The sequence below is a fragment of the Phoca vitulina genome, unplaced genomic scaffold, assembly GCF_004348235.1.
Source record: "Phoca vitulina isolate PV1807 unplaced genomic scaffold, GSC_HSeal_1.0 scaffold25, whole genome shotgun sequence".
Taxonomy (NCBI): Eukaryota; Metazoa; Chordata; class Mammalia; order Carnivora; family Phocidae; genus Phoca; species Phoca vitulina.
In genome coordinates this window covers 20,111,617-20,134,359 of record NW_022589728.1, presented here as the reverse complement: position 1 = coordinate 20,134,359, position 22,743 = coordinate 20,111,617, and the positions used below count along the sequence as shown (strand labels likewise).

The following is a 22,743-nucleotide window of genomic DNA, read 5'->3' as shown; positions in this document are numbered from 1 at the left end:
TATTAAACGCTTTTATAAATATTTATTTAAAAAACTTGTTTAACATGGGGTTTCCCAGGCTTAATAATGAAACAGCTTTTAAAGAACAGCTATGAACATGTTATTGGACTCTGGACTTTTGTGGAATAGAATCTGGATACTCTTGCCAAATAAAAATAGTGTGGACTGTTGTTGCTGGACTCCAAAATCAAATATAAAGGACCTTTGGAAAACATGCCATCCTATAATATAGGCACCCCCTCCCTTCATGATTACAATTAATGAAAATAAAACAAGCATATTCCAGTGTATCGGTACTGCAGCTTCCGATCAAGGAGTGGTGTCTTTGTTACCACGAGGTTGGTAGAACCCTGTAAAGGCAAGTTCTTTGAGAGATTTTGTAAAGGAGAAAGAATGCTTACTCTTATCTTCGGCCTATGCAGAAGGTGGTTTGTTTTGCTTGCTCCTAAGAGAGTAACTTACAGTTCAAATTAGGACAGTTTTGAGAGTGAGAAGGGCACCATTCCGAATTACATAGACCCAGGACTGCCCTATGCAAGCTTGGCCACCTTGTTCTCTCTACAGACCACTGCTTTCCTGCCCCGCTGAGGCGATTAAGAGGGTCAAAAGTGAGCTTGTTGTTGAATTCCATAAATTTAGTAATGAAAAAAAATCAAAGACTAAACTATGAAAAAGCATTTACAATTGCATGCCCCTTCTCAGTTGACTAGTTTATAGTGTCCACAGAAAATTCCTTGATAATAGTGACAACTCTTTTAGATGGAAAATATCATAAGGCATGAAAACAGGAGAGTGAAAAGATGAATGACTAATGGAATAATAAATAGAGGTTTTTAAGGGAATTTTAAAAGGGAAAAGAAGGGACACCTGGGTGGCTCAGGTGGTTAAGCGTTCAGATTCTAGATTTCGGCTCAGGTCATAATCTCAGGGTCATGAGATTGATCCCCATGCTGGGCGTGGAGCCTGCTTAAGACTTTCTCTCTGCCACCCCCCACCCCCAATCTCCTGTGCAAGCACTCTCTTTCTCTAGATAGATAGATAGATAACTAAAATGGAAAAGAAAGTCAGGAAACAGAGTTCCCAAGAGCTCCCAAGTTACAGGATTACTTGGGTTTTGCACCTGAGGGATCATGAGTACAGGCTGATGAACTTAGAAGCTAGGTTTGAATCCTATTAGTTGTGCAGCTTTAGACAAATCATTTCTTTAAATCTCTGTCTTCTTCTTTGCAAAATAAAACATTTCATGATACCTCACAGGGTTATTGTGAGGACTGAAGAGGCAGTGTGTATGGAAATGCATTGAGAATCCTAAAGGCACTACTCAATACTTGTAATTTTATCTAATATTTTACACTAAGTAATTACAACACCACCTCTGAAAATTTCCTAACTGCCCTTCTAGATTTTCTGCTTTTGTGAGGCAACGAGGAAATCCAGACTAAGCATCTCACCAAGTTCTACATTTCTGTTCCTACTCACGCCCAGAGAGAGATTTTTTAGAAGTTTTCTGTACCTGGGGGCATGAAATAATTTCTTTAAACTAGGCTGTAACAGGGAAGCAAAACAAAAAGAATAATTCCCTGGGCAGACACTCAACTGATAAATGGGCTGTGTGTACGCAACAGTCACAAGGTGGATGGCCGACGCCATGCTTTCATACCAGACGGTGGCACCTTTCAGAGGACTCAGCATGGTCCCATTTCAAAACACTTATCCTTCAGACGACATTAATAGGCTCATTCCTTGCCAAAACTTTGTTGCTTGTTCTTCAGGGTAAACCAAGGACTCTCTTTAATGACTTTGCTTTAAACAGCTTGATAAACAACATCAACAATATCTTAAAAAACAAAGAACCTAGGACACTTTGAGTTTAAATTAAGCGATTTTAAACATGTTTTCCCTTTTCTGTACCATATGTGTCTAATGGACATAACTCTCCCACTCCACCACTTCCCTGCTCTCCACTCCGTCTACCTCTTCCTCACCAAGACAAAGAAACTTTGCATTTACTTCACTTATTCTATCATTTTCCACTTCACTTTTGTGATTTTCCAGATCCTGGCAGATATTCTATATTTTGTATTTTTCACCTTCCTGTTTGATTTTGTATTTCTATCCAGGATGAGAGTGAGTGATGAGTGAGGATGGAGAGTTATTTCCTTGAACTCTTTTCACGACTCTGGAAGGAGGGAACAGCATATAGTGGCTGCAGCGTGGGAACAAAAATAAAGGGCACAAAAGAATAGCTTTGATTTGAGATGCTGATAAATACTGAGACTTCCAAAGTGTAATGTCTGGTTTTTGTTTTTTTTTTTTTTAAGTTTCATTGTTACCTTCCGTGAAAGTTCTGAATGATAGACTTTTCAATCATCCTGTTACGTACTTAGAGCTAGTTCTTGCAGAATGTTAGAAAAATCTCTTTTTTACCTCAGCTTTAGTTCTCTACCAGCCTCGGGGTACTGTCCCTATATCCCTACAGACAATGCATTTTTTTTTAAGTTCTTAGGATTATTTGTATATTCAAAGGAGGCCAGAACAAGGAAATCTCAAAGTAATTGAATTCTTTTTCTCAAAAGATTTATTTATTTATTTTAGAGAGGGAGAGAAAGAGCGTGTGTGAGTGCGTGCATGGTGAGAGTGGAGAGGCAGAGGGAGAGGGAGAGAAGCAGACTCCCCGCTGAGCGGGAACCCCGATGGGGGGGCTTGATCTCACAACCCTGAGATCACGACCTGAGCCAAAATCAAGAATTGAATGCTTAACGGACTGAGCCACCCAGGCGCCCCTCAAAGTAATTAAATTCTAATGATAGAATGTGAGACATTGTGGAATGGGGATTTTTAAATAACTGGATTGCTTCAAATCACTTCACATCACTTAGGTAAACACTTACTCTGCCTACATGTAGCCTGATGTCTCAGGTTCCACAACCCATACATATAACATAACAAATTTATGTTTAAGGTATTGACATTGTCCAACACTGGGAAATGTATCAGGCCCCAAGCTTGGAGTTGGAGATTTAAAAATAAATGAGGCATAGTCTCTGTCTTTCATGGATCGAAATCTAATTAAATAGTAACCAGAGAGGGGAAGGCGACATTTAGTGAAGGTCTAGTTTTTGCAGGGTTCTGCAATATGTCGTCTCACAAAACACCAAAAATCACCATGTAGGGTATAATACATATGTGCTATCCTTAATTCCTGTATTCAGATAAGGTATTTAAGACTCGGGGAGGTTCAATTACTTGTTTCAAGTTTTATAGTATAATGATGAATGACTTAAGTTAATTAAGGAAATCCATAATCTTTGGGCAAAAAAATTTTCAGAAGAGAAGAGTTGGGCTTTCAGAAAATCTTTGAAGGAAATGAAAATATTGCTTGCGGTCTTCAAAGTCTTTAATCTATTTCCAGATATCAAAATGTTCTGTATGTAAATGCTTAAATGGCTACATTTATTGTCAAAAACCATGCTTAATTATTGTGGGGGAAAAAGAAAACTTGCTTTAAAAATTGAATTCTGAATTTTGAAAAACATTCCATATTCCTAACAATATGAACATATTGTTCATAACAATATTCCATCCATATTTCTAAATACCTGACAAATTTAAAAAATTGTTTTTCCAAAGGATTAACTTGTGGTCCTTTTGCATAGCAAATATAATATTGAAAGTGATAACACTGAAAAGCAATTTCCTAAGTAACAGTCAATTAATTAGTAATGTCCAAATATTTAAAGCTATAAATCAAACCATTAGCCTGTTAAGTAAAACATATTCTAGCCTTCCAGCTTGACAAATAAGACTTAATATAACAAATAAAATGTATGTGTGAAGTTACATTATTAATATAACTTAAAATTGGCAGATATCAAAGATGACTGATTTATTCTTGTGCTTGTTTAAATGTTCTGATGATGGGCTAGTAGTATTTGGATGAGTGATCACATTCAAACATACACAAGTTATAAAATCTTATAAACTAAATGCATGAGATTTATTTTTTCTTTTAGAAAAATCATTAATTTATATTTTTTTACTGGAACATTTTGAAAGTATGTTATTTTTGCTCAAATTCTGAAATTTTCTTATGCAAGAATCTATTGAATTCAAGGTATCAGAGAGGAAGGATTTGACAGGCTAATTAATTTGTCCTTTTTCACACCTAAAAGTCTCGACCTTTTAAATCTTGCCCACACTCCAAATCAAGGTCTCTCTCTAACACATCAGAGCTGCAGTCAGTGGTGTATGGGAACCAGCTCATATGAGCCTGAGAAAATCCATTCATGGCACCTTTCCCAATTCCGTGGTCAGTGACATCACTTTGGGAGTCTGAAACCTGCCACTGGTGGGAGTATATATATTTTGGGAATCAGCACATGATACAAACCAGGTTCCCACTATACCTTTGAGCTTGTTGTTAAACATCTGAATAGCGCTGGTTACAGGTTGCTCTGAGTATTGGTTTGTGAGTGACAGAGGTGAGCGCGTGCCCTTTAATAACTATTTTGTGCTTGGGTTTGTGATATTCAGAGACCTCTGAAACACTCTTGCCTCTCTTGCCTGGGTCTAAGGGCAACTCTGATTTCATTAGGTTGTTCTTCTCTTTAAAGCTGTCATTTCCTGTAATTCTCTAAACCAAAAAAATAATTTTAGGGAGATTATGAGTTTTCCCCTCCAAAGAGACTATACATTTTACCCATACTCATCCTATGACAAAATAAAGTTATGTGTTAGGCACCACACTGTGAAATAAATATCCTTTCTTAGTCTAAATTGATATAATGTTCTTAAATGTTTCTTCTTTTTCATGGTTACTAGAGAGATTTCATGTTACTGAGCATTGATGCAATTAGAAAATGGAATATTTCTGGATAAAAATACCTAAGGAAGTGTGTGTGTGTGTGTGTGTGTGTGTTACTAAAATGGTATTAATTGTTTAACTCTTAGAAAGATGGATTTTAAACTTGAAAAGATTCTTGATTAGTAGAAAGAAAGATACTGATAAAAAGATAGAACATTGTAGGAAAAATAGGACTGGTCAGATTAGCTTTGTTAAATTACACTTATGTAGTACATTAAAAAATGAAAAAGTTCACCATATAACTCTTGTTTTAGATAATATAAAAAAGAGAAAATAGGTTGGTTGCCAGGAATCCAGCATGGTAATTAAGGACTGATATATAAAGCATAGAAGGAATTTGTGTAACTACCTAACACAAAGCAGATCTTCCAAAGTAGAATTCTTTCCATCTTGTTCTTTATATGATAAGTATGCTTAGACCAGAGCCCTGTCAACTCTTATAACATTCTCAACTATTCATACATTTCCCTCCAAGGCAAATAGATTAGTAATTCATACTTGGACTTCATGAAAATACTATCATAAAAAATATCCTGACATATGTTGACTATCAAAGCTAAGTACTGTATCTTTTCCTCCTAGAATGAATTCAACTCAGTTGATTAAGTGTGCTAAATATACTATAGAGTTTACATTATAAATGAATTTAGTTCAAAATGCTTTTCTGTGCATATTTTTGTTTATAAAAATAAGCTTGTATAAAATTATGCTCTGTGTTTAAACATTGGATATGGAGTGAGTGTGTTCTCAGTTTTGAATTGGGGATTTGTTTTCATAGTTGAGCAGGAAGCTATTACCATTCTGTGAGAAGCAGAGTAGAGATGCTAGGAAATAGAATAGAATATGCATTTGTTCCTTGGTTTCCAGCACAGGAGAATGCAAGGAGCTATGCAGTTGTAAGTTTATAAACGTTTATAATGCCTTATTTACCCAGCCTTACTTTCCAATGTCTATTTACTCAAATTTCTGTCTATCATCTCGGTCATTTTTGCGGTAAATTACTTGGTCTAGGGACAAGGGACTTCAGGAAGGACTTTACTACAGGCTTCATGGCATCCAGTTCCAATCAGAGCTCCCCATATGGCATCCCTTCCACACACTAGTACCATTTCCACTTGTCTACCTGCTTTGTCCTTTGCATGATAGTGCCGTGTGGCCTTGGGTAAATCTCTACCTGACACTTGAGATGATCATTGTGCAGGGCTCATACCTTCAGCTTTTTCAAAAAGGAGACACTAGAGTAAAGAGTGACGTGGGAAATGAGTGATGATTTGTAAAATGTCATTGCAATCCTATTCTATAGACCTAAGTGTGTGATCAGACTGAGATAGAGAAGGGGCAAGGTTCAGCTGCCTTAAGTGGAATAAAAAGAAAAGAGGTAGTGGAGAGGAGGCACAGGGCCAGTGAACAGAGAAAAGAATCATTAAAATAGAATTTTACAAAAAAATCATGGTTTATAGTCAATGTTTCATGACTGAAGAGGTATCATTTAAGGTTACAGAAAGTTGGGGTACTTGGGTGGTTTAGTCGGTTGAGCATCCGACTCTTGATTTTGGCTAAGGTCATGATCTCAGGGTCTTGAGATCGAGCCCCAGTGTTGGGATCAGGGCTCTACGCTAAGTGTGGAGTCTGCTTGTCCCTCTCCCTCTGCTCCTATCTCCGCCTGAGTGCACTCTCATTTTCTCTCTCAAATAAAAAAAATAAAAAAATAAAAAAATAAAAAAATAAAATCTTTAAAATAAACAAACAAAATTACAAAAAGTTCTTTTAACTTTTAGGCCTTATTAGAACTACAGAAAACAAATTGGTGGGTCATCTCATAGAACACTACTTTTTATATATCAGACATGTTTGTCAGTAATAAAATAAGAAAATGCGTCTATCCTGATTATACCATTTATTGATTTTATCCCCTGACATCTTCCAGACAAGAGAGGACTGGATCACCTGCTCACGAGGCCCAGGTCTTGGTAGCTGTTTGTAGTGGCTGTTGTAAGGGCACTGTCCAGATCAGCTCTTCCTGATCGACACTTCGTTCCCCCAGCTGCGGGGAGCAAGGGAGGCTGATGGCTGTCACCTGAGTCATTCTGTGGGAATGGCCCCAGGCAAACAAGAGGCACCTCACTGGAGGACTCACACCAACTCCTTGCCCTCCTCCTAGTGCTCCTTGCCTCCTCCCCAAGGAGCCCATATCCAGTGAAGGTCCAGTCTCTTTGACTCCATGGGACAACACTGAAGGGCCACAGCTCCAGAGCTCCATATGGATTTGGTCCAGGCCTTTGTTGAGATTCTATCACATTTCACTTCCCCTCTCTGCCTGATCTCACTTCCTTCACTGCCCCAATACATGGCAATCCTAGAAAACCACCCACACCCAAATCTCTGATTTGGTCTGATTCTCTTGATGTATCCCGGGTGAAAATTTGGTCTTACACAGTTTGATGTGTTCCTCCTCACTGGGGCTGACCTTACCGGTCTGCGCACCTGCATGGCTGCAGTGGGGCTCAATCTGTGAGCTCCTAACATCACAGCTTTTTTTTTTTTAATTTTATTTTATTATGTTATGTTAATCACCATACATTACATCATTAGTTTTTGATGTAGTGTTCCATGATTCATTGTTTGCTATAACACCCAGTGCTCCATGCAGAACGTGCCCTCTTTAATACCCATCACCAGGCTAACCCATCCCCCCACACCCCTCCCCTCTAGAACCCTCAGTTTGTTTCTCAGAGTCCGTAGTCTCTCATGGTTCATCTCCCCCTCCAATTCCCCCCCTTCATTTTTCCCTTCCTACTATCTTCTTCTTCTTCTTCTTCTTTTTTTTTTAACATATAATGTATTATTTGTTTCAGAGGTACAGGTCTGTGATTCATCAGTCTTCATCACAGCTTTTTTTAAAAAGTATACACTCATATATAATCACCGCTCCCAAAGTGAGGCCGTTATATTAGAGGAACTTCGTCACAGGCTGTGGCAAAACTAGCTCTTCTTCAATTTTTAGGTACATATATTCAACTGTATTTACCCAACCTTATGATGAATTTCACTTTGGAGCTTTTGATTTTCCTTCTTACCAGCAAATCTTAGATCAGACCATGAGAATCCACTGTTGGGGAAGGTTTGGGCAATATGGAACCACCAAAGAATAGGTGTTCCAGGTCTTAATCTTTTTCTCCTGGAATGTTCTTTGGGTATTATTAAGATTTGCCTAATTCCCCTACCCCATTATCAAGCCTGTAAATTCAAAGGTATTGGAAAAGGGTTCTCCACTAAGCCACAAATGATCCTGATACACTCTATTCAAATCATCATAACCAAGAGGGAACATTCAAGAGTTGGGGAAGAAACAAAGAAAATCTGCTCCGAGGTAGGTTTTTGCTCATCCACCTAAGCAAAGAACAAGCTTGCAGCATCCTTCACAAAAAATAAAATAAAATAAAATAAATAAAAATAGGATATAAGCTCTCCTTTCTGATAACATTTATTGCTGTAGAGACAAAAGGCTAAATAAAAGTAGTATTAATGATAAAATTTAAATTATTAATGATGGAAATTGCTCCACTTATTCTTTATTCATTAGAGATTTTAAAAATCTTTCCTTAACAGCTTTAATGAGATGCTTATAAATTTTTCTTTTGCAAACAATACACATATTAAGACATATTCTTTTTTTTCCCTGAGTCTAGTCCTCTATATAAATGTTTAATAGTTTTCAGATTTTGTGATTCTGAAGTGTTCGTATCTCTCTCCCCATCCCCCATCTTTCATTCCTTGCACCACTTCTAATCTCCCTGGGCTTTGCCTTTGTCAGCTTGCTTAAACAGCTACCTCCTAATCCCATATAAACCACTGGACTTAAGTACAAGACTTTTTCGTATTTTTTTTTATATATTCTAAAGTTTTAATGTAAAATCTCTACTCTTCTACCACATAATTTATCATTTTTCAAACTTTTGGTTCTCTCTTTTTGGAATTATAACCAGTAGAAGAAACTTAAAATTCTAACAACTTGCCTATACTGGAACATAACTTCTTGTGGATGTCAAAGTAAAAGTAAAGAAATAAATGAATGTACACTGGTGTTTCAAAAAGAGGGTATTTTTAAACACATACATGTTCTTTCTCTGCTTTGTGTGTATATTGTTAATTTTGTGTGAAATACTCTTTCCAATTCCGTCTACCTGACAAAATAAAAACCTGCTTATATATGACTACTTTTTTTGAAGCTTTCTTCACAGCCTCTATTTCCTTGGCTCTCTTCATGAACCATCTCTGCATTGTGTAGATGTTATTATGATCGCAGCTACCTTTTACATTACTTATTTATTTTTACTTGTCTTTGGGATTTTACTTGACTCTGGGATTCTTGAAATAAAAATCTATGTACTAGTTATCCATGTATTTCCAATGTGTAGCCCAGTGCAGAGTATAAATAAGATGTTCAGTGAATGCTGGTGAACTCTTGAATAAAGGTCTAATTAAGATGGGGAATGAATCTATTTCTTATTACCTAGCAATTTTTCAAGATGGGTTATTTTCTCATAATAACAAAGGGCACATAAATGGGAAGAAGTCATTCTGAGTTAGTTGATGATAAATACTCTTAGTTTAAAAAAACACTACTCAGAATAACCCAGCTGATTGAAAAATAATAGTTGCACTGTTATTAATAAACCAACATCTTTGTACAGCTTTTGTTGTTGCAAACCCCTATCCAAAAAAATCTATCTATAGAAAACATTAATTTTGGAAAGGCTATTAAAAGAAAAATGGCAAATTACTGAATGGGATAAAATCTAAAAACCCATCCCCCATGTGGGATACTTTTTTCCCCCCAATTTATCCAGATTCAGCTTTATTGTGAATTAATCATCTATGAAGGATGAGAGTCAAAGGAATAGAAAAAGATAAAGGAGGCCATCAAAAAAAGTTCCCTGGCAAATGGGAGGGAGGGCATGAGGTTAGGAGCCCTATTAGGGGAGGAAATGTCCTGGTCCTAGATGCCATTTTGGTCAATGATTGGAACGTTGAAGGTTGGTAGATTCAGGATGAAACATTTCTGGAGCTCCTCTAGATATTTCCCAAGAAGTTCCACTGCCCTCTCACAAGAGATGGTTGGTGTGTAGTATCGGTCCAGAATACTGAGAGTCAGGAAGGCCCCATAGCCATGGGAAGGCTGCAAAAGGAGCCTTGGTCAATACTGCCAGGTAGTCCATGTAGGAGAGTGCTGGAACCTCATGCCCATCATAGCCGGCCAGGAGGAGGTGGACATGGTATGGGATCCGACTCTGAAGACAGTCAGTCATGTTTCGGCATGTGAAATTAGCTGCTGCTATGGGAGTCCATTCATAATGATTTTGCATCTTATAAAGTGGCTCATTTTGCTGAATATATTCTGCAAAGTGTACTGTGTCTCCAGCCTCTCCAACACAGAGGAATAAGATTTCTTCACTCCTCTTAAGCATCTTGTCATGATCGTCCTTCATCTGGACAACACCGTTAGTGGCCACCTGGCTGAAGGCGAGAAGGCCTTAGTTGGGGCCCCAGATGAGGTACTCCATTGTGGCGGGAGACCAAGAGGACAGAGCGTGGTACCTGCCGGCTTCTCAACCTCACCTGAGAGACATGACAAGGGACACTTTTATGCTCAGGAATTGCCTAAGAGGAATTGCATTTATATTTTTACAGATATTAATGCATTCCTGTACCTAGAAGTAGTAGATGTGTGCATATCATGGCTTTTGTCTGCTCAGGTGTAACTGTACCATGGTTTTCCTGCTCTTTCAAAAGGAGGATGGGTTACAGCAGGGGAATTAGAAGCTAAGAAACTGACAACACATGCTTGTCTTCCAATGGGATTCTAATCCCTTAAAAAATAAACCTGGGCTTCATCCTTACGATAATTCTCTGCGTGAGCCATGGGCCACAAGGTGCAATCCTACATCCCTCTTTAGTTTTGATGAGACAGTGTCGTGTGTTTCATGGCAAGATTCAAGGGACTCTTGCTTGGCTGTTAAATTTATTCAAACTGAATGATAGAATTTTATAACTGGAAACAATATTTGTATCATTAAACTGACTTTCTTGTTTGATAAATGAGTAACCAGAAATCTAAAACTGTTTAATGAGTGACACAGGATTGTAGGAATGGAACCAAGCTCAGTGGTCTCCCCACTATACCAAGTTGACTCTAGCAGGTAAGCTTTTATTCCCCTTTAAACATTGAGAAAGGCTATATTCTTCAGAAGCTAGTGTCTGAATTTATTAAATTATTCCTATTATGGTCAACATTTTACTTTCCCCCTATGTAGGCAGAACAATACCACCGGAAGATGTCCATACTCTAATCCTTAGAATCTGCAATTGTTACCTTATAAGGCCAAAGGATCTTTGCAGATGGAATTAAAGTTACAGACCTTAAGATACAGAGCTTATTGGGTAGACCCAATGTTATCACACGGGCCTTTAAAAGTGTAAGAGGAGGGCAGAATAGTAAGTCAGAGAGATGAGTTAGAAGAGAAAGGAGACATTTGAAGCCCCAGAAGGGTACCATTGCTGTCTTTGAAGATGAAGGGAGAAAGCCATGAGCGAAGGTATGCAGGTGGTCTCTAGAAGTTTGTAAAGGCAAGGAAATAAATTCTCCTGCAAGCCTCCAGAAGGAACACAGCCCTGCTAACATCTTTCAGCCTTGTGAGACATGAAGCAAAGGAACCAACCAAGCCCACAAGCTTCTGGCCACCAACTTTGTGGCAATTTGTTACAACAGTAATAGGAAAATAATACGTTCTTCCCCATTCCCTTCATCTTCTTCATTTCCACATTCTCCTTACAGTCATCATTACCATTATCAATTGTCATCATTACCACTGTTGCCCCCTTTTATTGAGTACCCCTTAAATAGGAGGCCCTGGGCTTAGTGCTTCAAATTCATTGTCTCTGATCTTTACAACAATCCTAGTAGGTAGACATTATGAACTATTCTTGACAAATGAGGTAACTGAGTCAAGCAATTTGTCATAGGCCACAAAGATAAGAAGTATAGGATCCTAGAGAGCTAGCTCTGAATGAGAAATTATTTCAACTTCATAGGTGGGCAAAAGTGATAATAATGTATTATTTATTTCCGATATAATTTCCTTATGAGGGAAAAAGACTAAAAAAAAAACCTTTAAATAGATAAAGTCATGTGTGGGCAAGTGATTGTCAGCAGGGTGTAGCAGTAGAGAAAGATTAAGTGTGTATTTACAGACAAGAAATTTAAAAAATGGTTTAGCCATAGATATCCAAACGAATATAGTATTTTGAGTGATCATATGGCATTAGAGTATAGGATGTAGTAAACATTCCGTCTACAAGCCTAGAGATTATTAAGATTATCTTATGTGATTTTGCAAGAAGCTTTTGCTGCTTAGATGAGGAGATTTTCAGTTCTCTTCATTAACCGATCTAGTATTAAGTTCATATTAGCTAAGCACTGTTATGTGTTTACATCATCTGAATTAATTGGCTGAAAATATGTATTCTGGTCTCAGAGTGTTGAAACGATTAAAAATATGCAGGGAATAGATGGTTACTAAATACCATTTGCTGATATATTCTAAATCTGTAGATTGCAGGAAGGCCTTGGAGGCTGCATGAGTCTGTGCTACCACATTAGGGCACCAGGTGTGAAGTGCCAGTTGGAACCCAAGAATGTAGGCAGTGTTAATGGAGCTTTGAAAGGGGACCTCAGTGAACATCCTAGAAATCAGGGAAAGTGTTAAAGGAAAAAACAAAAGATAGAAAAAAGGTTCATAGAAACACACACACACACAAACACAGAATGGTAGAACATTTCTAGAACAAAGATAGAAAAAAGACTGGAAATATTTAAAATAGAGGTGTCAGGAAAGGTATCTGTAACTTAAAAAAATTTTTTTAAACAAGTTTGGAGTTTTAGGGTGTGGAGGTTAGGATGAGTTAAGTTAAAAACCAAAGAGATTTTAGGGTAGTTTTTTTATGCCCCACCCCATTATTAAAGCATTCAGTCCTTACTTGAAGCAAAAATATCAAACCAACAGCTAACTAACATTTATTGAGCATTTACTAGTAGAAAGGCTTAATTATCTGACTATTAGTTGACACCCTTAGTGAGCAAAACAACTGGGATTTGGTTTTAATTCTTCCTGATATTCAAGTCCATTTGTTTTTAACCATTACACTGCATTTTTGAACACATGTAAAATGTATCCTTTTGTCTGGTCATGAGATGATTAAAGACTTTCATTTATGTCCTGAAATCCTGAGTCTAGGCCCTTGAAGAACTCAAGAAGAAAGGGAGCATAAGGTCATGCTCTTACTACCCTGGACAAAGATGGATAAGGCTCATGGTCAGACTCCTTCTCTCAGATTTCGCTTGGAAATCCAGACATCATGTTTTTCAATGTCTACATAAAAATGGAGAGAAAAGCAGGGCAGAGGAGACCGAGAGTTGCCACAAATATCCAGTCTTTCATTTGTCTTTAGCAATAGAACATCCAATGTTAATCTGGATGTCAATATTTGTAGCATTTTAGCTTTTGTAGCCTTCCTTGCTGCTAGGTTTGTGTGATTTATGTAATTATGCTTGAGACAAAGAAACAAAGAGGAAATTTGTGTGGAACTTCTAAGAAGGGTCTTAGAGGGAGCTAGAACATTGGAAGGAATACCACATTGGTCCTTCTGCCATTACTTTTTCCTGCTGCCTGGAGCAGGCAGGATGACTGGAGCTCTAGCAGCCATTTTGTACCATGAGGTGACCTTGAGAATGAAAGCCAGAATTAGGATGCTGGAGCAAAAGTTTAGGTGACTCCTTGGTTACACCAGTACTGGGCTTTCTACCCTTGGATTTGAGAGAAATTGATTTGATGATCAGTGACACAGTGCTAAAAAAGTCAAGATAATCTAATCCCAAATGAAGACAATAGCTGCATGAATCTGAATCCTCATAAAAGCAGACAGGATTGAAGATGTAGGAGATTTATTGTGGTAAAAGTCAAGGTCTGTGAAGAAAAAAAAGGGGTGGGGGAGGAAGCCCTGGAAAGAGAGAGGGAAAGAGCAGGGGCAAGCAGAGTCTCACTCTGCAGGGCAGTTCTACAAAGGTTTTGGCCAGACCAAAGCTGTCCATCCGGGAAGCCCTGCTTCCCTTAAGCACGGGCCTTCCCAAGGATCCCTCCCAGGCACGGGCCTGCGGTGTATCCCAGTATTTGGCTTGGAGCAGTGAATGCAGTGGTGGATTCAGAGCAAAGAAACCAGGCATTTGCATCACACTTTCCACAGAACTGGCTGAGGTGCATTTCCATGGCCACCAAAATGGTTCAGTCTTGATGATGTCTGTTTACGTGTAGACTCCTCTTCCTCAAAAGTATTCTTAGAGACGGGAGTGGTGGAGAACTGCCTCAAAATATTTTAATTGGGACAAACCCAGAAACTATGTCTTAGTGGCATCTTGTTGCTAGTGTTCCTCAATGGTTGGGGTACCTGTTGTAGGCTGAATCCATTTTAGAAGTGAGAGTAAGAAAGCACACTTCTGTGGTTTCTGCCAGTTTGGAAAGTAAATGGGAACTCTTAACATAGATTTAGCCACAGCCAGTCCAAAGCTGAATGGTGGAGAATGCTGGTCTCACTCCTGCTACATCGAAGCCTGCCCAAGGCTACAATTCAGAACTACCACTAAAAGCAACACATTGCCCAAAATGTCAGGTCCATGAATGCACTACAAAGGCTATAAATGGAAAATGTGCTTTTCCTATTGACTTGCTTGTATAAATAGCTTAGAGATGTTTTCCAAGTGCAAATCCCTAACACTTTAAAATTTTTACTTCACCCAGTGGAAAGAAAATACTCATTAATGGAACCACAAACCTCAGCTTTTTGGCAGGAATTTTCAGCTCATTACATGGTAATTAATACTAATCTATATGCTAAAAGAGTATAAAAAAATAACCTTTTTTCTTTGTTCCTATTTTTATATTGCTGTTCTGCCAGACAGCCAATAAAGCTAAAGCAGAATCCTTTGTATTTTTTTTTTAAGAGGCTATAATGCAAATGAAAAATTTCATGCATAGGCTGAAGAGATCTATATATTTTTAAGGTCTTGATTAAAAATTTGTTATTTTTTTAATGATTTTATTTATTCATCTGAGAGAGAAAGAAAGCACGAGTGGGGGGAGGGGCACAGGGAGAGGGATAAGCCGACTCCTCGTTGAACACAGAGATCATGACCTGAGCCGAAGTCAGACACTTAAATCAACTGAGCTACTCAGGTGGCCCCGTTACCATTTTTTAAATTACTAACGTCTCCACAATACATTGCAACAACTCTAGACCCACCAAATAATAAAAATAATGCAAACAGTAGCAGGAATCCAAAGTCTCTTTAAATACACTGTTTAGATATGGCTTTATCTGGATTAGATTAATTAATTATGTGATCTCACTAACAGATTATATTTCATATGCTATCTGGTATCAGATATGTCGGGGTCATTATGTAATTTAAAAGCATGGTCTCTGATGATTATTATAAACTAAGCCACACAGAATAAATAAGAGAAAAATAGCCTGTATTTTAAAAAATGTGAAATATAGAATGTTTTTGTTTTCATTTCTGCACTCATATTTTTGTTTTTTTTGAAAAACTGTAATAGCTTGGAAGAGAGGAGAGAAAAGATATATATTTTATTTTCTTGAGATCTCAGAAAATAACACTGGTGATGACTACAGTGATGAATAAGAAAATGATTAATTAAGTAAACGAAATATAATGATAGACAGGAGGAGGATTGGTTGGGAAGGAAATAAGCTTTAAACATCACTATGAATGAGGTACTGGACATTACATTTATTGTGAAGTTAAATTTTATAGATTTGAAATGATATGATATGCATATTAAATTTTCATTTTTTGCAAAATTGAAATGGTATAAATCTTCCCAAATTAAAAATTATTCAAAATATTGTATATCTACAAAGGTTAAGAGGTTGGTAAAATCTGTTTTTGCTATTGACATGCTGTCTGGAAATAAAAATACATGCCATCCTTTGTTAAGATTAAGTTTGTTACTGTGACAAATTTGAGTTATGCCAAGTCTTCAGAAATATGTCTCCTTCAGGCATTGTATTGTGACTGTATCCATTGGGCTTGGGGGCTACCTACTTGAAACACAGTTATGCCCAGTGAGGGTCTCCCAGTCCAGTGAGGGAGATGGAGAAGTACATAGATGAGCTGAATAAGGTAAAATATGAAATGACTGAGGCATGCACAGACGGTTTCCAAAGTACAGAGAAAGGATACCTGACCTAACTTTAAAGGCAGGTAAGTCATCCTAAAGCAACTGGCACCTGAGTTGATTCATATACAGGAGTGGAATTTAGCTTGAAAAATTGTTGACTAGACGTTGAGTAGATTGTGGAAGGAACAACAAATTCAGACAGAGAGAATATGATATTCAAAGTCGTGGAGACACAGAAGCCTTTGGTCAGTTTGTAACACAATGTGTAACAAGGCTAGAGAGATAATTGGCAGCCATGTTATTCAGGGCTATGCTAAGGAATGTGAATAAAATAGAGATATTTATACTTAATTCACAGACTTTAAGTAGCAGAATGACAGAGCCAAATTTCTATTTTATAAAAATTATTCTAAAGGCAACGTGGAAGATGATTGGGAGGATTCAGAGCAGAGGTAATATAAAACATGATGAAGTCCAAAACTGAGGCAGTAGAAGTGGGAAAGAAAAAAAGGATTAAATTAGGTTATCTTTATGTAAAAAAATGAGTAAGTTTTGGTAATAGATTAATTTGGAGGAAGGAAGTGCTGGGGATGATGATGAATGTATGGATACGTAGATGTAGAATAAGGAGAACTGAGATACCAATTGGATATGTGTGCTGAAGACAGAGAGAGGAATTCACTGTAATCAGTAAGTTTTTGCCTGTAGTGGTGTGCAGCAAAGGATTCACTCCGCAGATCCAACTTGCCTAAACCCTGTATATTTCAAAGAAAATTTAGCTCTTGTCCATCTTCTGAAAGATAAGCTCTAAGCCCTTGGAATATCTTGCCTGTTAAGAATGTTTTTGTTTAGCTGAGGCCTTGGGTCATGCTAGATAGTTTATGCTAACAATGTGATTTATGGTGAGGGCCTAGGGACATGCAATATCAGCATCAAGAACAAGACAAGAGAGCCCACCCTTCATCACTCCTATTCAACATAGAACTAGAAGTCCTAACTAGAGCAATCAGGCAAGAAAAAGAAATAAAATGCATCAGAATTGAAAAGTAAGAAGTAAAATTTTCCTTATTTGCAGATGACAAAATATATACTCAAAAAAGACTCAAAAAACTATAAGATCTAACCAATGAATTCATTAAAGTTGCAAGGTACAAAATTAACATACAAAAATCAGTAGCATTGCTATACATTAAAAACGAATTTTCTGAAAAAGAAATTGATTCCATTTACAATAACATCAAAAACAATAAAGTACTTAGGAATAACTTTAATTAAGGAAGTGAAAGATCTCTAGTCTGAAAACTATGAGACATTGACGAAGGAAATTGAAGATTTCTATCGCCAAATAAATGGAAAGTTTCCTTTGTTCATGGATTAGGGTAATTAATATTGTTAAAGTGTCATTACTACCAAAGCCATTATAGATTTAACACAATTCCTATCAAGGTTCCAATGACATCTTTTATAGAGGTAGAAAAAACACTCCTAAAATTTATATAAAACCATATGACTCCAATCAGAAATGTTGAGATAGAAGAACAAAACAGGAAGGCCCCATACTTCCTGATTTCAAGCCATACTCTAAAGCTATAGTCATCAAAATAGTGTGTTACTGGCATTAAAAAAAAGACATATAGACAAGTGAAATAGAATTTAAAAGTCCAGAAATAAAACCAAGTGTATAGGGTCAACTAATATTTGACAAGGGATCCAAGAATACTCAATAGACAAAAGACAATCTCTTCCATAAATGCTGCTGGGATAATTGGATATTAACCTGTAAAAGAATGAAAGTGGTTCCATATCTTATACCACTCACAAAAGCTAACTCAAAATAGATTAAAGAGTTAAAATAAGAACTGAAACCACGAACCCCCCAAAAGAAAACAGAAACAGAGCTCCTTGACATGAATGTGACATCTAAAGAAAAAACAACAAAATAAACAAGTGGAACTACATCAAACTAAAAAGCTTCTGCACGGCAAAAGAAAACATCAACAAAGCGAAAAGAAAATCTATGGAATGGGAAAAATATTTGCAAACCATATATTTAATAAGAGGCTGTTAACATCTAAAATGTATAAAGAACTTCTACACCTCAAAAACAAACAAAAAAACCCCCAAACCCAAATAACTCAATTAAAAAATGGCCAACGGACCTGAACAGACATTTCTCCAAAGAAGATAGATGAAAGGCCAAAAAGTACATGAAAAGATGCACAACATCACTAGTCATTAGGGAAATGCAAATTGAAACCACAATAAGATATCACCTCACACCTGTTAGAATGGCCATCATCCAAAAGAGAAGAGATAAGAAATATCTCTTGGATGTGGAGAAGAGGGAACCCTTGGGCACTGTTGGTGGGATTGTATAGTAAACTGGTACAGCTGATATGGAAAACCATAGTGAGTCCTCAAGAAATTAGAAATAGAACTATCATATGATCCAGCAATTTCACTTCTGAGAATATAAGCAAAGGAAACAAAAACACTAACTCAAAAAGATTTCTGCACCATGTTTATAGCAGCATTATTTACAATTGCCAGGACATGGAAACAACCTAAGTGTCCACCAATGGATGAATGGATAAAGATATGTGGTGTATATATACAATGAAATGTTACTCAGCAATAAAATGAGGAAATCTTACCTTTTGTGACAACATGGATCGCCCTTGAAAGCATTATGCTAAGTGAAATAAGTCAGACAGAGAAAAACAAACACTGTATAATCTCACTTATATGAGATAAGCAGAATCTGAAAAAAAAAAACCAAAACAAACTCATGGAAAAAGAGATCGGATTCATGGTTACCAGAGGGAGAGGGTGAGAGAGGGGGGATGGGGGAAGGTGGTCAAAAGGTGCAAACTTCCAGTTAGAAGATAAATAGGCACTAGGGATATAATGTAGGCCACAGCTAACACTGCTGTAGGATATATAGAAAAGTTGTTAGGAGAGTAAATCCTAGGGGCACCTGGGTGTCTCAGTCGGTTAAGGGTCCACCTCTTGGTTTCAGCTCAGGTCATGATCTCAGGGTCATGAGATCCAGCCCTGCGCCAAGATCTGCACTTAGAGGGGAGTCTGCAGGAGATTCTCTCTCTTCCTCCCCCACCCGCGCTCCCCCCCCAAATAATAAATAAATGATCTTTAAAAAAAAGGGTAAATCCTAAGAATTCTCATCACAAGGAAATTTATTCCTTTTTTTCTTTTTATTGTATCTATATGAGGAGGTGGATGTTAGCTGCATCTATTGTGGTAATCACCAACATATGCAAATTAAACCATCAGGCTGTATGCCTTAAACTTATACAGTGACATAAGTCAATTATTTCTCAATAAAACTGGGAAAAAACCATGGAATGGAGGAGACAGGACTAAATCTGAGCTCAGAATCTGGGAACCATAACTATAGAGATGTTATTTAAATCTATGGGTAAGATATAAGACTACTCTGGGAATGAGAAAAGAGCTAAGAGAGAATTTTGGGAAGCCCTGATCTTTAATGGAAAGAGAAGACACCATCTTAGAAACGAGAAGAAATCAAGAACTCGGAGGTATCTCAAAAGCCAAGGGGAAGGAATATTCCAAACAGGAGCTATTGTCTGACAATATCAAAAGTCACAGGAAGATTGAGTAATACCAGGAGTGAAGAACATTACCTGGGTTTTAAAATGGCAGTGTCGATACCGCAATCTCCTCTTGATGGATGAACCAACAGAGGCTCCAAGTTTTATGATAACTTGGCAAGGGCAGAGAGTGGCAGAGGGTAGATTTAAATTTAGGACTGGGTGACAGCCCATGCTGTTCCCACCTACTTCTGCTACTGTCCAGTCCCATAACAAGACAGAGACCTCTCTGCAGACTAGATCTGAGTCTCACTTACCAGGTGTCACTCCAGGCCTCCTTTCTGGATGAAGCCTTCTCTAACCACTTTCTGTAGCACACTTACTGCTACACAATTACTTTGTAAGGAGGTTTGCTAGCTCTCTGAAGGAGATTTTTAAGTTCTTGAAGGCAGAGAATTATATTTCAAAGTGTAGCTATACCAGGCTATGAGTTGTGACAGAATTTTGAACTCCCTATCCTAGCAATGTTGCTTTAGATATAAAAAAAGGAAATCCATCCCAGGGGATTTATATTCTAAGGACTATATATATAGTAAATATAGGAAAGGAAAAAAAGCATCAGTCTATAGGGGTTTTACTACAGATCCAATCCATGGATTATAACATTTTTTCTTCTTCCAGACATGAGTGGGAATGATAGAGCTAGACAGCACAAGTGGTAAGGAAGTGAACAGAGAGTTAAAAGCTCACCTCTTTCCTCTGGAGGAGGTGGTCAGCGGTGGGGGAGTGGGAGGGGTTTACAGGAAGTTAATGTGAGAAGGTTCACTGAATGGTCAAGGTGGGACATTGGAAAAACAAGTAGCTTAAAATAATAAAAGGCGGTGGTGAAGTTATAAATGTTGCCTGCGAGATAAGTAGAGAAATTGGTTCCTGGGAAATAAAAAGTTATTTTTTCTAGTTAATTTTGTTTATTGCTGGGAACCTTGAGTGTTTGCAGACCGAGTTGGTGAAGCTCCTCGCATTAGTAACGAAGGCTCTTGCTCAGAAGTGGTTCCTAGGATTCAAGATAATCCCTGTTGTTGCTGACCTATTCTTTCTCATTTCTTGCAGGCTGAGTTTTGAAGTTCTGAATGCATCCAGAGAAAACGAGGAAAGGGAAGTTTCAGTCTCGGTATGTTACCGATTAAATGTGTTTAGTATTTTCTGCTTAATGACCATTTTTACTGAATCCCTATATTGGGAGTGCCTACAATGTGGTGGTGTTTGTAGACTGAAACATGATCATTCCCTTAAACAGTTCTTCCCAGTAAGTGTTGGGAAGGAATAGGAATCCTTTCCTAAAGCCAGTGACCCGGCTTCAGTAAAATAACTATTTATAGATGCAAGTATGAGAAGTTGATATTCACACATACTGATCCATTCAAGGTGTATTCTCGCCTCAAGATATTTATAGTGACTTGGTAAAAAATGAAGGGTTTTGAATGCATTAAAGTTTCAGGAATCTTCTGCAATTTCTTACGCAAATACTTTAGCAACTTTTAACTGAATCACTAATGATTTCCTGGAAGTGGGAGTTCTTATCCCTGAAACCATTTATTCGTATGAATTGTTACCATTACCAATTATTCTGTGATTTTAGGAGATGGATTAGGTTGAAGTTTCTTTTTTTTGTTTTGTTTTGTTTTGTTTTGTTTTGTTTTGTTTTTTTAAAGATTTTGTTTATTTATTTAAGAGAGAGAATGAGATAGAGAGAGAGAGCATGAGAAGGGGGAGGGTCAGAGGGAGAAGCAGACTCCCTGCTGAGCAGGGAGCCCGATGCGGGACTCGATCCCGGGACTCCAGGATCATGACCTGAGCCGAAGGGCAGTGGCTTAACCAACTGAGCCACCCAGGCACCCTAGGTTGAAGTTTCTTAGAAGATATTAAAATAATTAATTGACAAGGAAATTCTTTGGTGAACTTTCAATGCAGAGTAAAAGAGATGTAACCAAAATCCATTTCAAGTTTGCAAAGAATTTCTAGAGAGAATTTCTTTTGAAGTTTATTCCTAAAGATGAAGTGGAATCTGATATAATTGTATGGACAAGTGAAAATTCAAGTGTAACGGTTTTTCTTCAAGATGTTATTGCTTAGTGAAATTGGCAGTTCATAAAAACCCTCCTGAGGAAAAATGTTTGAACATATTATAAACTCTTAGAATTATTTATTCTAACCGTCTTACCTTACAGTTGAGGAACCGGAGGCCCCAAAGCTAAGAATGTTATCCTGGGTCATGTAGCAAAGTGCCTAGAAAACTAGGTACCTCAACTCCCAAACTAGAGGTCTTGCAGTTAATTAATTTAAACCTCCATGTTCCTCAGGAGATTGGGAATTCTTCCCAGCTTGAAAGGCACCGTTTTTCCATCATCTTAGAAAAGCTCTTTTACTGAAATTGGCAAAATCATTTAGCTACTTGGACTGCCTGGGAAACACAGTGTGAATTTTGATCTTTAAACATTTACTTGGTTTCCCTGGGAAAGGGGAAAAGATGACTTAGCCTTATGTGTTAGTCCTCTGTAGTTGTGGGTATGAATTTAACTCCACCATACGGGGTAAAAGATATGTCATCTTAGCTTTCGATAAAATGAAATTTGATTTGTTTCAAGCCCCCTCCTCTTGGGCTGACAAGAAATTAAATATCAGTCATTACTGGGATATTGTTCCCCATTGGTGAGAGTCGAGTGAAGGTTTGAAGCATCTTAAGAAATGCAGAACATTCCTGGAAGTTCCCTTGATTTCAACCTTCCACCCCTTTCTTGGTCCTTGAGAAGCAGTATACCAGGGTGGTTCAGAGAGCAAATATCCTAGAGCCAGGTTGCTAGACTTTGAATTTCAGCTCACATCTTTTTTTTTTTTTTTTTTTTAAGATTTACTTATTTATTTATTTGAAATAGAGAGAGCATGCATGTGCACGGCAGGGACAGAGGGAGAAGGGGAGAGAAACTCTAAGCAGACTCCATGCTGAGCATGAAGCCCAACGTGGGGCTCGATCTCATGACCCTGAGATCATGACCTG

At 37.6% G+C, this 22,743-nt stretch overlaps 1 pseudogene; it reads right to left on the bottom strand.

Moving 5' to 3' along the window:
* Positions 1-9,740: 9,740 nt before the first annotated feature.
* Positions 9,741-10,428, bottom strand: LOC116643251 (annotated as a pseudogene).
* Positions 10,429-22,743: the final 12,315 nt, after the last annotated feature.